The following is a 15510-nucleotide window of genomic DNA, read 5'->3' on the forward strand; positions in this document are numbered from 1 at the left end:
GTTCAACTTTAATATGCCCCTTATGACTTCTCCTTACTGTTTGCTTTTTGATGATTCTCTTGATTCTTGTATTTGAAGTTCAAATTTTCTAATCAGCTTTGGCATTTTCAAGAAGAATGATTGGAAGTCCTTTATTAAATGGAAATTCCATTTTTCCCCCTGAATTATTATAGTCAGTTTTGATGAGTAGGTGATTTTTGGTTTTAATTCTATCTCCTTTGCCCTCTGGAATATCCTGTCTCAATGACCTTTATCCCTTAGTACAGAAGGTGTTAAAGTTTGTTCTGTTCTCATTGTATTTACACATTACTTAAATTGTTGGTTTTTGGCCACTTTTAATATTTTCTCCTTGACTTGGCTACTCTGCAACTTGGTCACAATATTAATAGGAGTTGTCCTTTTGAAATCTCTTTCAGAAGGTGATCTGTCAATTGTTTTCATTTGTATTTTACCCTCTGGTTCTAGAGTATCAGGGCAGTTTTATTTGACAGATTCATGAAAAATAATGTCTAGTCTCTTTATTTTTTGTTGTGGTTTTCAGGTAGAGCAATAATTTTTAAATTATCTCCCCTAGATCTATTTTCCAGGTCAATAGTCTTTCCAATGTGATATTTTTCTGTTATCTTCCATTTTTTTCATTCTCCTGGTTTTGTTTTATAATTTCTTATAAAGTCATTAGGTTACATTTGCTCCACCCTTGTTTTAAAGGAACTATTTTCTTCAGTGAGCTTTTAGACCTCCTTTTCACTTGGCCAATTCTGCTTCTTAAGACATTCATTTCCTCTCTGCCTTTTTTGGACCTCTTTTGCCATTTGGATTAAACTATTTTTATTAATTAATTTATTTAAGTTTTCAACATTCATTTCTACCAAATTCTGAGTTCCAACTTATATCCCCATTTCTCCCCTACCCCCACTCCAATACGCTGAGCAATTCTAATTACTCTTATCATCATTCTACCCTCCCTTCTAAAATCCCTGCCTTCTCTTATCTCATCTTCTCTTTTGTCCTGGAGGGAAAGATAAATATCTATATTCCATTATCTGTATTTCTTATTTGGTAGTTGTATGCAAGAAAAATATCCAACAGTTGTTGGTAAAACTTTGAGTTCCAACTTCGCTTCTTCCCTCCCTCCCCACCTATCCTCATTGGGAAGGCAAGCAATTCAATTCAGGCCATATCTGTGAAGGTTTGCAATTGACTTCCATAATAGTAGTGTTGTGTAAGACTAACTATATTTCCCTCCATCCAATCCTGCCCCCCATTTCATCTATTCTCTCTTGACCTTATCCCTCCCCAAGAGTGTTGACTTCTAATTGCTCCCTTATCCCATTGCTCTCCCTTCCATTATCTTCCCTACCCTGCTTATCCCCTTCTCTTCCACTTTCTTATATTGTAAGATGAGTTTTCACACCAAAGTGATTGGGCATTTTATTCCTTCCTTTAGTCCAATGTGATGAGAGTAAGCTTCATGTATTCTCTCTCACCTGGACCCTATTTCCCTCCACTGAAAAGTTTTTCACTTGCCTCTTTTATAAAAGATAATTTGACCCATTCCATTTCTCCCTTTCTCCTCCCAATATGTTCCTCTCTCACCCCTTAATTTCATTTTTAGATATGATTCCATCCTATTCAGCTCATGCTATGCTCTTGATCTCTCTCTCTATGTGTGTGTGTGTATGTGTATGTGTGTGTGTGTGTGTGTGTGTGTGTGTGTGTGTGTGTGTGTGTGTGTAATCCTACCAACTATCCAGATACTGAAAAAAAGTTTCAAGAGTTACAAATATTGTCTTTCCATGTAGGGATGTAAACAGTTCCACTTTATTACATCCTTTGTGATTTCTCTTTGCTGTTTACCTTTTCATGCTTTTCTTGATTATTACGTTTGAAAGTCAAATTTTCTTTTCCTTTCTGGTCTTTACATCAAGAATGCTTGGAAGCCCTCTATTTCATTGAAAGACCATTTTTTCCTCTGAAGTATTATACTCAGTTTTGCTGGGTAGGTGATTCTTGGTTTTAGTCCTAGTTCCTTTGACTTCTGGAATCGCATATTACATTCCCTTCGATCCCTTAATGTAGAAGCTGCTATATCTTGTGTTATCCTGATTGTATTTCCATAATACTCAAATTGTTTCTTTCTAGCTGCTTGCAATATTTTCTCCTTGACCAGGGAACTCTGGAATTTGGCTGCAATGTTCCTAGAAGGTTATCTTTTTGGATCTCTTTCAAGAGGTGATCTGTGGATTCTTTCAATATTTATTTTGCCCACTGGTTCTAGAATTTCAGGACAGATTTCCTTGATAATTTCATGAAAGATGATGTCTAGGCTCTTTTTTTGATCATGGCTTTCAATAGTCCTGTAATTTTTAAATTTTCTCTCCTGGATCTATTTTCCTGATCACTTGGTTTTCAATGAGATATTTCAAATTATCTCCCATTTTATCATTCTTTTCGTTTTGTTTTGTGATTTCTTGGTTTGTCATGAAGTCATTAGCCTCCAACTGTTCCTATCTAATTTTTAAAGAACTATATTCTTCAGTGAGCTTTTGAACCTCCTTTTCTATTTGACTAATTCTGCTATTGAAAGCATTCTTCTCCTCATTGGCTTTTTGAACCTCTTTTGCCAGTTGAGTTAGCCTATTTTTTAAGGTGTTATTCTCTTCAGCATTTTTTGCGTGGTCTCCTTTAGCAAGTTGTTGATCTGATTTTCATGATTTTCTTGCATCTCTCTCATTTCTCTTCCCAATTTTTCGTCCACCTCTCTAACTTGATTTTCAAAATCCTTTTGAACTCTTCCATGGCCTGAGATCATTGAATATTTATTTTGGATATTTGGGATACAGAAGCCTTGACTTTTATGTCTTTCCCTGATGGTAAGCATTGTTCTTCCTCTTCTGAAAGGATGGGAAAAGATATTGGCTCACCAAGAAAGTAACCTCCTATAGTCTTATTTTTCCCCCTTTTTTGGCATTTTCCGAACCAGTTACTTGACTCTTTGTTCCTTTGTCAAGAGTAGGGTATACTCTAGGTGTCTTTAAGTTCTCAGTTCCTCCAAGGTGGTACAATCAAGTGTGTACACTGATCTGGGAGCAAGTGGAAATTTTTGTGCACAGAATCTGAGTAATAGAGTTTCCTCTTTACAACCACTTTGCCTGAGTTCCGCCAAGACAGCACTGGGGGCTGAAATTCAGAAAAAAACTGCAGGGGCACTGCTGCTATTCAGTGTGAGGTAAAGATCAGTTGCTCAAATCCTCAGGAGTATTAGATGGGGGCAGGGTATCTACTCAGGGCAGAGGTACAAATCAACAACTCAGTGCCCCCACGGGTTTTATGATCCAACAATGGATGTGGGCTGCTTTAGGGGCTACTGTGGTCACTGCTGTCCCCTGAGGCCAGAGCTATGGGAAGGTCCTTCTCCCTTCTCAGTCAGCTGAAAAAACCCTACCACTGACCTGTGATGCCTGTGGGTTGAGGGGTCTGTGACCCGCTGCTATTGCAACTGGGGATTCTGCCCCCTGACCTGCTTGTGTTCTCCTCCCAGAGATGCACCTTGTGCCCAAGGCTGAGCTGCTCTCTGCTCTGAGTCAGGTATGACAGATGTTTCCCCTTGGCCTTCCAGGTCATCCTGGACTGGAAATTCCCTCCACTCTGTTGTTCTGTGGCTTCTGCTGCTCTAGAAGTTGTCGAGAGTCTTTCTTTACAGGTATTTTATGGGCTGTGGGGGTAGAGCTAGTATTTGTGCATCTTTCTGCTCTGCCATCTTTGCTCTGCTCCTGATTAATGCATTTTCAAAGATATTATTTCTTGTCTTTTATTTGGTTTCCTTCAGATAACTGTTGACTTGATTTCATGATTTTCTTGAATCACTCACATTGCCGTTACCAATTTTTCTGCCACATCTCATACTTAATTTTCAAAATCCTTTCTTAGTTCTTCCGTGGTCTGAGACTATTCCATTTTTTTTTTGGCTGGGGGGTTGTATGTGGAATCCTTGACCTTGCTGTCTTCCTCTGTTGTATGCTTTGGTCGTCTTCTGATTGCATGCTTTGCTCTTCCTCAACCAAAAGGATGAAAGAAAATACCTTGTCACCAAGAAAGTAACTATATATTGACTTATGTTCCCCCTTTTTAGGTATTTTCTTAGCCAGTTATTTTACTTTTGAGTCTTTTGTCAAGTGAAAGATATACTACTTCAGGCTTCAGTGGTTTTGTGTAGCTATTCTCACAAATATCTCCAGAGACTTATAAGTTCTCCATTCCTCCAAATACCCATAGTTAACTGAGAGATGTTTATGACTCTGCTGGACTGGTATCTGGTCTTTGAGCAACAAAAGCACTCTTTTCTGCCCTGAAACTATGAGTAGTATTCCCTTTCCACATCTGACCTCAGTTCTTCCACGCCAGCGCTCCTCCTCACTCCAAAACTGACACTCAGGACTGAGATAGAGGTCAGCTTCTCAATTCCCTGGGGTCTCAAAGTGACCTCTGTTGCACCAGTTGCTGTAGCTACCCTGGGGTTGAGGCCTGACTGAATTACCCTGTCATCCAGGGGAAGGAGGTTTTTCACTGATCTTTGAAGCTGTCTTTGTTGTTTGTGGATTAAGAAATCTGGAAAATGCAGTAGTTCCCCTGATTCATTGCCTAAAGTCTAGTCTGTGCCAATCCTCCACGAGCTGTCCTCTGTTCTGAGACTGGTCTGATAGACCCTTCCTGTTGGCTTTACAGGCTGTATTGGGCTGGAAATCTGTTTTACATTTTCCTTTTGTGGCTTCTGCTACTCGAGAATTTCTTTAGAGTCATTTTCATAGATATTTTAAGGACCTTTGGGGGAAAGGTCAAGCAGGTTTGTGCTTCTACCTCAGAAATTATTTTCTACAATCAATTTTGTCCTTTCTTTTCCTAGCTGTTGACTCTGTCTTATATAACTCATTTCTTTTCCAAATTTTTCTTCTACTTTTATTATTTGACTTCTAAAATCTTTCTTCAACTCTTCCAAGAAAGCTTTTGGGCTTGAGACCAGTTCATATTCCCCTTTCACATTTCAGATACATGTATATTGACAATGTTGTCCTATTTGAATTGGCCTTTTGATCTGCCCTGTCTCCATAGAAAGAGTCTGTGATAAGTGTTTCTTGTATTTACTCATGATGATTATCTATTTCCTGGCTTTAAAAATTGAGCTCTACTGCTGGAATACAGCGGGCATTGTCCCAAGTTTCTTTTACTGGGATCAAGAAGCCTGGTAACTGGTTTTGAAAGCTGGGGCTTGAGCTGCTGGCAGCTGGATTCTGTAGGTATCTGAAAGATTTCCTGGTACTGAGCTAGGGTCCTGGTGATGGTGTCTGGTGTGCACTGAGACCAGGTGGGATTTTTTCTGTATTTCTTTGGACCTCTACTAAAGCATATGTACTTTCTGTTTCTGAAGGATGCCTGCCTGCCCTGGGCTGTGCTTAAGCACATAGATGTCTGCTGTTAAATTATGTCTGCCTATTGGGAACTGTGCTGAAGTACCTGAAGGCTTGCTTGCTGAAAGAAATCAGCCCTCAAGGGGTGCTCTTTTGCAAGTGGTATTTCCCAAGTTGGGATCTGCCAGTTGCCCTGGGTATGCTGAGATACATGGCAGGTCCTGACATTGTCATTTGCCTGCCCTATCATGCAAGGTCTCAGGATATCTTGCTGGTTTGCAGAGGTGGTGTTGTCACCATCTTGCTGAGATGCCTCCTGTCCTAGAATATGCTCCCCTTTTACTTGAGAGAAAGGGACATATTTTGCTGATCTTCCAAGTTTCCAAGGTTAAAGACTTTTACCCCATCTTTCTGCTGGCTCTACTACTCCAGGACTTTTCCTGGGTTGCTATTTTTTTGGAAGTTTGTAGAGTTCATTAAGCAATTTACTGTTTCTTTAACTCTCTTAGCTCCTGGAAGTTGCCTTTTGCACCTTTTCTACAACATTTTTCAGATAAATTAAAATACTATGTGAACAGTGGATTTCCTATTTTTGTATAGATAAAACTCTTCATGTAGAATGAACTAATACAGGTAACCCTAACGTGTATGCATGACAATTTTATATTTCTTGTTGCCACTTCTATGCAATTTTAGTGAGTTGACAATGGAAGGAATTTCTATTGCATTCCAAAGTGGGGAAAATATGTTTGTGGGCATCATTTCATTTATCTTGTTCAAAAATAGATTTGAATACTGTTTTAAGCTATTTTAAAAATTCCAAATGTGGCATGAGTAATCTTTTCAAATTATTCCAGTGTATATGAAGCAGCATTTAACTGAGTCATGAAACCTTCCGTGTACCAACTCCAACTGCCTTTTAAGTTTGCATCTACAGGATTCAGGGGAAAAGACATAACATATCATTTGTTCTAGCTTTTTTTACATAGTAAAGGACTTTCTGATTATATTTTCAAAGAGATGCACCACTTGTACCATTAGTTTGGATGTCTAATATCACTTCATGAAGCACATTTCTTAAGGCCATAATTGCAAAATGAAAGAATAATTTTCCACACTTCTGTGAGAATGTATAATTGGACTGATACATGCAATCCTCATCAGTCTTTGATAATTCTTGTATTCACAGTTATATAGCACATTTCTTGATTATAAAATATATGTTACAATGGGCCTTGCATTTGGATCTCATTATAGGAGTAAAAGAAGTATACATAACTGTAAAGTGGAAGAAAATGAATAATATTTCTATAAGGCCCTACATTGACCATAGAGACATATCAGGGCCTCAGTGGATAGCATTATATTGTCATTTTCTTATTTAATTATAGAGCTACATTACTGGATTTCTTCCTGACTCAGAGTGTTGATATTTTTGTAGCACAAATCTCGGGTGTCAGATAGTAGAGAGGAGCTTTTAAAAAGATTCAGCTCAGCATTTACTTCTAAGATTGGCATAGTCTCAAAACTCAATGCTGTCAAATGTACTAAATATTCTTTCAAACTTCATGGCAGAAAATGACTCAATTATAGTCTTACTTTTCCCCTTCCTGCTCAATCTTGTTCAAGCATTTTTGTCATAGAGAAATCCAAGCTTAAGGAAGTTTTCATTAATTAAGAATATCCTTTTACAAACTTTAGACATTATTGATTTCAGATAACTGGATGAACATAAATACAATTTTTTTTTACCCTATTGTTTGTATTCCTTCTTAACTACAAAGCCCTCTGAAGATGCAGGTTTTGTTTTATAGAAATGAAAGCTAAATGAAACAAATGTGTTTGGTAGATGCAGTTATGTCATTCTTAAAAGTACTTTTCTTTCTCAACCTGAAAACAAAGTCAGAGGAACTCCTCAATCATGCTTGGAGAGTCATCTAGATGTGGGTAAGAATTTTGAATGCCTACAAGTACCACACATCAACTGGAATCTATTCAACTTTGTACCAATTTGGCCAACATATGGATTTGCCTAGCCACTGGAGAATAAGAGGACTAAAGAGATTGCAGTAGAGTTATATATCGCAAGGAAATAATTTTATTTTACTTAATAACAATAACTTATGTTGAGTTCATAATTCCTACCCTCTTCAAGAAGCCTATAGAAATCAATATGTTCCTGAGTGACAGAGATTCCACGTGTTTCAATGACCTGTGATTTTTTGGTTTGGCAAAAGAAGTAAAAAAAGATATGATTCTGTGAAGAAGGTTATATATGGGAAAGTGACTTACTATCACTTCTGTTGTGCAAAATCTTAAGCTACAGTCATATGAATTACTTGTCCACTCTGCTAACAGTCACATGATCCTCTACTTGTCAAAATCAGGTTCATAGCAGCAGTTCCTTTTGTCATTTCCTCAGTCTTTTGCACAATCAAATTATCTTTATGGAAAATACAGAACTTATCCATTTTAATTCTTTTATTAAAAACAACACACTTGAACACTTAAAGTCACTCATCAGTAGTCATACCAAATATCCACAAGTGATATGTCACAATTGTAACATAGTCCCAAAATTTCTTGTATATTTTCTTTCTGAGGGCAGCCACATAGCGCAGTGGATAGAGTTCTGGTCTTGGAGACAGGAAGACTCATCTTACTAGCTCATCACACACTTTTTAGTTCTGTAGCCCTGGACAAGTCTTTTAACTACATTTGCCTCAGTTTCCTCCTCTGTAAAATGAACTAGAAAAGGAAATCGCAGATCACTCCAGTATCTTTGCCATGAAAATTCCAGATTTAGTCACACTGAGTTGGAAACAACTAAAATGACTGAATAGTAACAAGGAAAGGATGTGAGAAGTTACCCTAATCAACTTTCTTATTTTATAGACAAGGAAGCAAGACTCTAATCTCCAGCTTCTCACTGCAGAAGTAAGGCTTGTAATCATTCTGCCATATTTTTATTTTCTTTTGCATCTGTATATCCTTCCTCCCTTTATGTAAAATGATATCCACTAGACAGAAATATATTACTGAATCACACAGCAATGAATCAGATGGTGAACAGAAAAATTTTTGAATAAAGGTGATATTTAAATGAATGGAGTAGATGACTTCAACAGTGACGAGTAACGGTGTCAGAAAGTGCAAGTATTTCGAAGATGATAGCTAAATGAAAGATTCCTAAGCAGGAAGAGAAATTTCAGCTCCTAGCAATGTTATGAGACATAAGATCTACTCCCATAGCATTTACAAAACTGAAAATAATTTGAAAATTTTCTCAACATTTAGTTCTCTTATCAGTCATTTGCTGAAAGCTTTTTGGTCTTTTTCAATTTTTCACTATATTATAAGAACATAGATATAATGTAGGAAAGGATCTTAAGGAAGCTAGCTGGCACAGTGGAGAGATATCCTGGTTTAGAGCCCAGAAGATTGAGTCCAAATACAGCCTGAAACACTTACTAGCTGTGTGACTGTGGACAAGTCACTTAACCCTCTTTGTATAATGCTATTATTTTTTCACTGTAAATGACAAGAAATACCTTATATTTAAGTTATTGGAGGAGAAAGATGAGTTCTCTACACTTTAACATGTCCACATAGCCATTATGGAAGCATTACTGCAACTCAGAAGAGAATGTGAGACTAGATGTGTTAATCTAGAAGTTATCTGCTTAGAGATAATACTAAGAGCTCCATATTTGAAGCGTAACTAATGATTTGAATCTTTTTAAATCCAATCATGGCTATTCTGTAAATCTTATGATTTAGGAATTTAAGAGAAGACTTCACAATCAGGCTTCACACTTACTCCACAGAAATTAAGTAAAAGTATAATAAAGTTTCACTTTTGCACATTTGTGCACTCCGGGGAAATTTTTCTTTCATATAGAACAGCAGGGAATTTATGGGCAGGAGCAGATTGGGGAGGTGGGCACCACATTCCAACACATGGAAAGCAATAAATTGAAAGTTTCCTAGCAACCACCGTTGCAGGAACTAGTGAAGTTGGAATAATGGAAAGGTTTCCTAGCAACTTCTCTCCAGAACTTCCTTAGAGGTATGGGTTAGGCAACAACAGAAAAAAAGGATGATACATACATTTTTTAAAAAATAAAGGCAGGTTTAAAAGTATTCTGACATATATTGCTCTTATGCAGCTACTTTTCAATACTTAATAAAAGAATTAGTGTTAATATATTTATACGCAGTGTGATCCAAATACGCATGAATTATACTTCATACTGAGGAGCAGCTACTAATACAGCCACACCACATGTAACGTTAGTTAGATTGATCTACTTTATTTTATATTTTAAGACAAATACTTGAACTAAATACTTAAACTAACAAAAATTAGACTACTTTAAGGCAGTACCTTATACCTATCAGATTTACTGACAAGATAAAAAAAGGAAAATGACAAATGCTGAAAGGAATGTAGAAAAATAAATATGCTGATGCACTGTTGGTGGAGTTATGAACTAGTCCATCTGTTCTTGAGAACAGTTTGGAACTCTGACAAAAGGTGCAGCTAATTACACATGCCCCTTCATCCAATATTAACAACATTGATCTGTATCCTAAAGAGATTAAAGAAAAAATAAAAGTACCAAGAAGTTAAAAAATACTCATCACAGCTCGTTTTTGTGGTGATAATGAATTGGAAAATGAGAGGATTCCTGCAAATTTAAAAATCACTGAACCACTTGTGCTTTATTGTTGATGGAACACTATTTTGCTATAAGAAATGAGGGGGAATGGTATCAGAAAAAAAAGAATCCTTATATGAACTAATGCAAAATGAAATGACGTGAATTAGGAGAACACTGTAAACAGCAACAACATTATGGTAATAATGACTAACTGTGAACGAGTCAGCTACTTTAATCAATAATACCATGATCTAAGATGATTCCAAAAGATTCATGATGAAAAATGTTTTCAGCCTCCAGAGAGAAAAGCGATTAATTCTGAAAGCAGATTGAAGGCTGTTTCTAAAAATGCTGCACTTTTCTATGTAGAAAGAGATTATTTAGAACACGAATTTGGATAAAAATGGATATTAGAATATTTTAAAATGCAAATTATTTCAGTGTCACAAATTCTCATCTTCATTGGTGGTGCATACATTCTTTTAATTTTTGAGATGTGATTATTTTTTAAATCAAATCAATCAATTTTAAAATCTATTTTAGTGCTTTAAAAAAAAATAAAACCAACCTCTCATTGCATTTCTTAATTTAATACTATATACAATTATGAAACACAATTTATAATTTTTATTTTATATTTACACATATAACACTCATAATATATATGTACATATATATATATATAATCCAATGTATTAATATCTCCTTTGGCTTTCAGGATTTCTAACTTGACATTTAACTGGGAATTTTAAATTTGTTCTTTTTCTAGTTTTTCCTTTAGTTGGATACCCAATTTATTGATTGGTTATTTCTCTCTTTTATTGATACAAACCTTTAGTGACACAAATGTATGCCTAATTTAATTCCCAAATTTATATTTAATCTCCGCTTCAGAGACTGTAGGATTTTTACTGTGTTATGGTACAAAAAAATGTTTATTTAATATTTCTCCTTTAAAACATTTTTTAAAGTTTTCATATCTTTACACACTGTTAATTTCTGTGGTTACATGTATAACAGAGGGAAGAAACACAAACAAATGTACATTCCTCTCTATTCTCCTTCAATTTTTTCCCAGATATCTATCATGTCTATCTCCTAAAATATATGTGTGTGTAAACACATATTTCCTAGATCATAAGCTTATCATGAAATTTAATTCTACTTTCTAGTTTCTTTCTCTCTAATATCTAATTATGCATGCTTTCTATATGGTATATGTAAACATACATATGTCTTCCACATTGAAATATAAAGATCTTTGAGAGCAGGGACTCTTTTCACAATTTTCTTTCTCCTATTCAAAATTCTGATAGCTGTTATCAGACTGCCCTCTAGGATAATTTCCTTCGTTTTTGAAGGAGTTCAGTATGGGGCTCACAATTTTTTTTTCCTTTCTCACCTCTAATGTCATTGGTATGTTAAGCAGAATACTCTCTGCTCCTAAATTCCAAATACTCTCTATCATCATCACTTAGGAATCTCCAATCTTAAAGTTCTTTCAATCAATATCACCTAATCTGATCTTTAACTATTGAGATCCAGGACACACTTTTTCCTTTCTGAATGAGTTCAATGGCTGACTTATAGCCTTTCTTTATATCCCAATTTTTGTCTACATACTGCAAGACTTCAGCATAATATAGATATTCTTTCATATACCGTAACTTCTCAGTTCCTCAAATATGTCCTTTCAAATCATCTACTTATGTTTCCATATTCGTGAAATAAGAAATTAATCTTATTATGATCTTAATCTTTTATCGTTCAGTATTTTATTTTTTTTGCAACCTCCTAGACCTATTCTTCATCCTCACAACAACATCCATTCCTTCTTGTCCTAAACTTGTCCCCCTTTCACTCCCATTTCAAGGCGGTCACAGCTACATTCACCATTTATGTTGACCATGTTGCTAACCAAATTCAACTAATACTATCCCCTTCTCTCAAGTATTTCGGTTTCTTTTTATCACTAGGTGATCTGCCATTATCCCAGCTTGCATTATTCCCACTCTCCACTCTCTTTGTTCCTATTTACGTGCTACTGATTGCAACTGGAAAAAATTATGAAATCATTAGGAATTAATTCATTTTGTATTTATGACATATAACATCAATTGAACTGTCATTGTAAAATGACAATTTATATCTCCCTAATAAATTCACTAGCCCACTTAACATGGTGGCATTTACAAATTTTCTCCTTCCTCCTCAAACTTTCACTTTCTCTTCTGCCCCTTCCCTCCAGCTGAGAAAAAAAAAGATTCAAGCAATTCACTGAGTTATTTCAGCTCATCCTCATCTCACAACACTCAGATACATTTCTCTACCATCCTCCTTTGTTCTCCTCTAGAATAAAGAATAAAATAATCATCTTATTTCTGAGGCAAATTCTATTACATACGTAAGTGATCCCATTCAATTCTATCTTCTCACATAGACTTCTTCTTCTATTGTCTCCACTCTTTCTCTCTCTCTAAGTTTCAATTTCTCCCTGTTTGTTGGGTATTTCCCTGTTTTCTATGAACATGTCCTCATCTTTTTTCTTAAAAATCCCTCACTTTATCTGTCCATCTCCACTTGTAGAACCAATCTATGCAGACTTATGCATCTAATAACTAGTTAACTACATTGAGGGACATTTATGGTAGTTTGCTTCTCAATAAACTGACCTCTGTATAAACATACAACCTTCATCCTAGTGATGTCTCTTCATCTTAGGAGTCATATACCACAAGCAACTTAAACATCCAGTGGCTAAGGGTAGCAGTCACCCTCTTGCACTTGTTCATTGAAGCTTTTGTGAATGTTGTAACTTTTTGGGTTTCTCTCCTCTTTTTCTGGCTAATTCTTTAAGGTCATCTACAATTGGTGAAACCACTTTCTTTCCTCTCTTTCTCTATCTGTAGTCTTGTCTCCAGTTCATTTAATCATTAGATTGAAACCACTTTCTCAAAGATTACTTTTGATGGGGGTGACAGAGCCAAGATGGCACAGAAGAATCATGCATCTACTCAAGTTCTACCCCCAAAAAAGACATTAAAATACCTGTAAAAATTAATCTAAACAAATTCTAGAATAGCACAAGCCACAAAATGACAGAAGGAAACACATTTCTAGCCCAAAACAACCTGGAAGGCTGATATAAAGGGTCTAATGCACTAGGTTCAGAGTGGAGCACAGCCCAACTTCTGCCACATGAGCATAGATGGGGCTGTAGCAGGCTTCAGGGCACTAAATCCCAGGCACCTGCTGTAGTTTCCAGATTTCTCAACTCACAAATGTCAAAGATTGCTTCAAAAGTCAGTGATAAAACTCTTTCACCTGGTTGAGAAGGGAGTTTGATCCAGTTTTAGCTCCAGCCCAGGGTGATGGCAGCCACTGCTGAAGCAGGGCCAAGCTTATGGAGCTCTCCAGTGTAGAGACATGTGTGATTCAAGCGACCGATCTAGGTCCCAGTCCTGAATGTTGGTCAAGGGAGGAGAGTAAGCTCTGCTGTGTTGGAGCTGGAGGTGGCTATGTAGAGGGAATAGTACTGGGGGTTCCTGGGAAGAAAAGAGCATTTTGAGTGGCTCACTGTACAGAATACAGGCCAGGAGAGGAGAAAAACATCTCTCCTATGACTATGCCACCTTGGACGAACTGAGAACTTAAATGTTCCTATATATATCTAAGAGGATAGCTGAACAAAACCTCTGAAGACTGGGGTAGTGTGCCATACACTTCACAAATGACTCAAAAGTCAAGTAATTTCCCTGGAAAATGCCCCAAAAGGGGTTGATAAAATAATACTATATAGACGTTACTTTTTTAGTGAAAATGTATTTTCTTCCATTCTTTCAGATGTAGAAGACCAAAACATACAACTGGAAGGAAGACAATAAAATCAAGGTTTCCACATCCAAAGCCTGCAAAAAATATGACATCATCTCAGGCTATGGAAGAGCTCAGAAAGGATATTAAAAATCAAGTAAGAAAGGTGGAGGAAGAATTGGAAAGAAAAATGAGAGAGGCTAGAAAATTATGAAAAATGAGTCAACAGCAGGCTAAAGGAGACACCAAACATGCTGAAGAAATTAACACTTTTAAAAGTAAACGAACAGAAATGAAAAAAAAAAAAAACACTCTAAAAAGCCAATGAGAAGAATGCCTTAAATGCAGAATTGACCAAATAGAAAAAGTGGTCTAAAAGCTCGCTGAAAAAAAAAAAAAGGTATTTAAAAATTAGAATAGAGCAGATGGAAGTTAATGACTTTATGAGTAACAAAGAAATTAAAAAAAAAAAAAACAACCAAAAGAATGAAAAAAAAAAAAAAGAGATGACAATATCTCATTGGAAAAACTACTGACCTGGAAAATAGATCCAGGACAGTTAATTTAAAACATTATTGGTGTATCTGAAAACTATGATCAAAAAAAGATCCTAGACATCATCTTCCAAGAAATTTTCAAGGAACACTATCCTGATATCCTAGAAACAGAGGGTAAAATAGAAATGTAAATAATTAACTGATCACCTCGTGAAAGACCAAAAAGAAAATCCCTAGAAATAATGCAGCCAACTTGCAAAGTTTCCGAGTCAAGAAGAAAATATTACAAGCAATCAGTAAGAAACAATTCAAATACTGTGGGAATACAATCAGAATAATACAGGATTTAGTGGCTTCAACATTAATGGATAAAAGGCTCAGAATATGTTACTCCAAAGGTCAAAGGAGATAGGATTAAAACCAAGAATCCCTTACCCAGAAAAAGTGAGTATAAAACTTTTGGAGAAAAACGGAATTTCAACAAAAGAGAAAACTTAGAAGCATTCTTTTTGAAAAGACTAGAGTTGAATACAAAATTTGACTTTCAAACACAGCAATGAAGAGAAACATGCAAAGGTAAACAGGGAAGACAAGCCATGAGGAACTCATTGAATTTGAACCCTTTAATTTCCTATATGGAAAGATGATAATTGTTACTTATGACAACTTTTTCAGTATTAGGATAGAGGAAATATGTATGTATGTGGAATATGTGTGTATGTGTGTGCATATGTGTCAGTATATATGAATATGTATATGTAGGTGTGTATACATGTGTGTATATATATGAAGTGCATATATGTATGTAGGTGTGTATGTCTTTGTATGTAAGTTTCTATTACATGTGTGTACGTATATTTGTAGGTATCTGCACATACATACATGTATACATGCAGTCATTCACACACAAATATAGACAGAGGACACAGAGTGAGCTGAATATGAAGGGACCATACTTAAAAATAAAATTTACTGTGGAATGGAATGTATTAGAAGTATGTGAAAGGGAGAGGTAAAATATAGCAAATCATGTCACCTAAAACAGGCAAGAAAACGATTTGAAAATAGAGGGGAGGAGGGTGGCTATGAAAGGGAATAAGTGAGACTCACTGTCATAGGATTTGGCTTAAG

The sequence above is a fragment of the Notamacropus eugenii genome, chromosome 6 (assembly GCF_028372415.1).
Source record: "Notamacropus eugenii isolate mMacEug1 chromosome 6, mMacEug1.pri_v2, whole genome shotgun sequence".
Lineage (NCBI taxonomy): Eukaryota > Metazoa > Chordata > Mammalia > Diprotodontia > Macropodidae > Notamacropus > Notamacropus eugenii.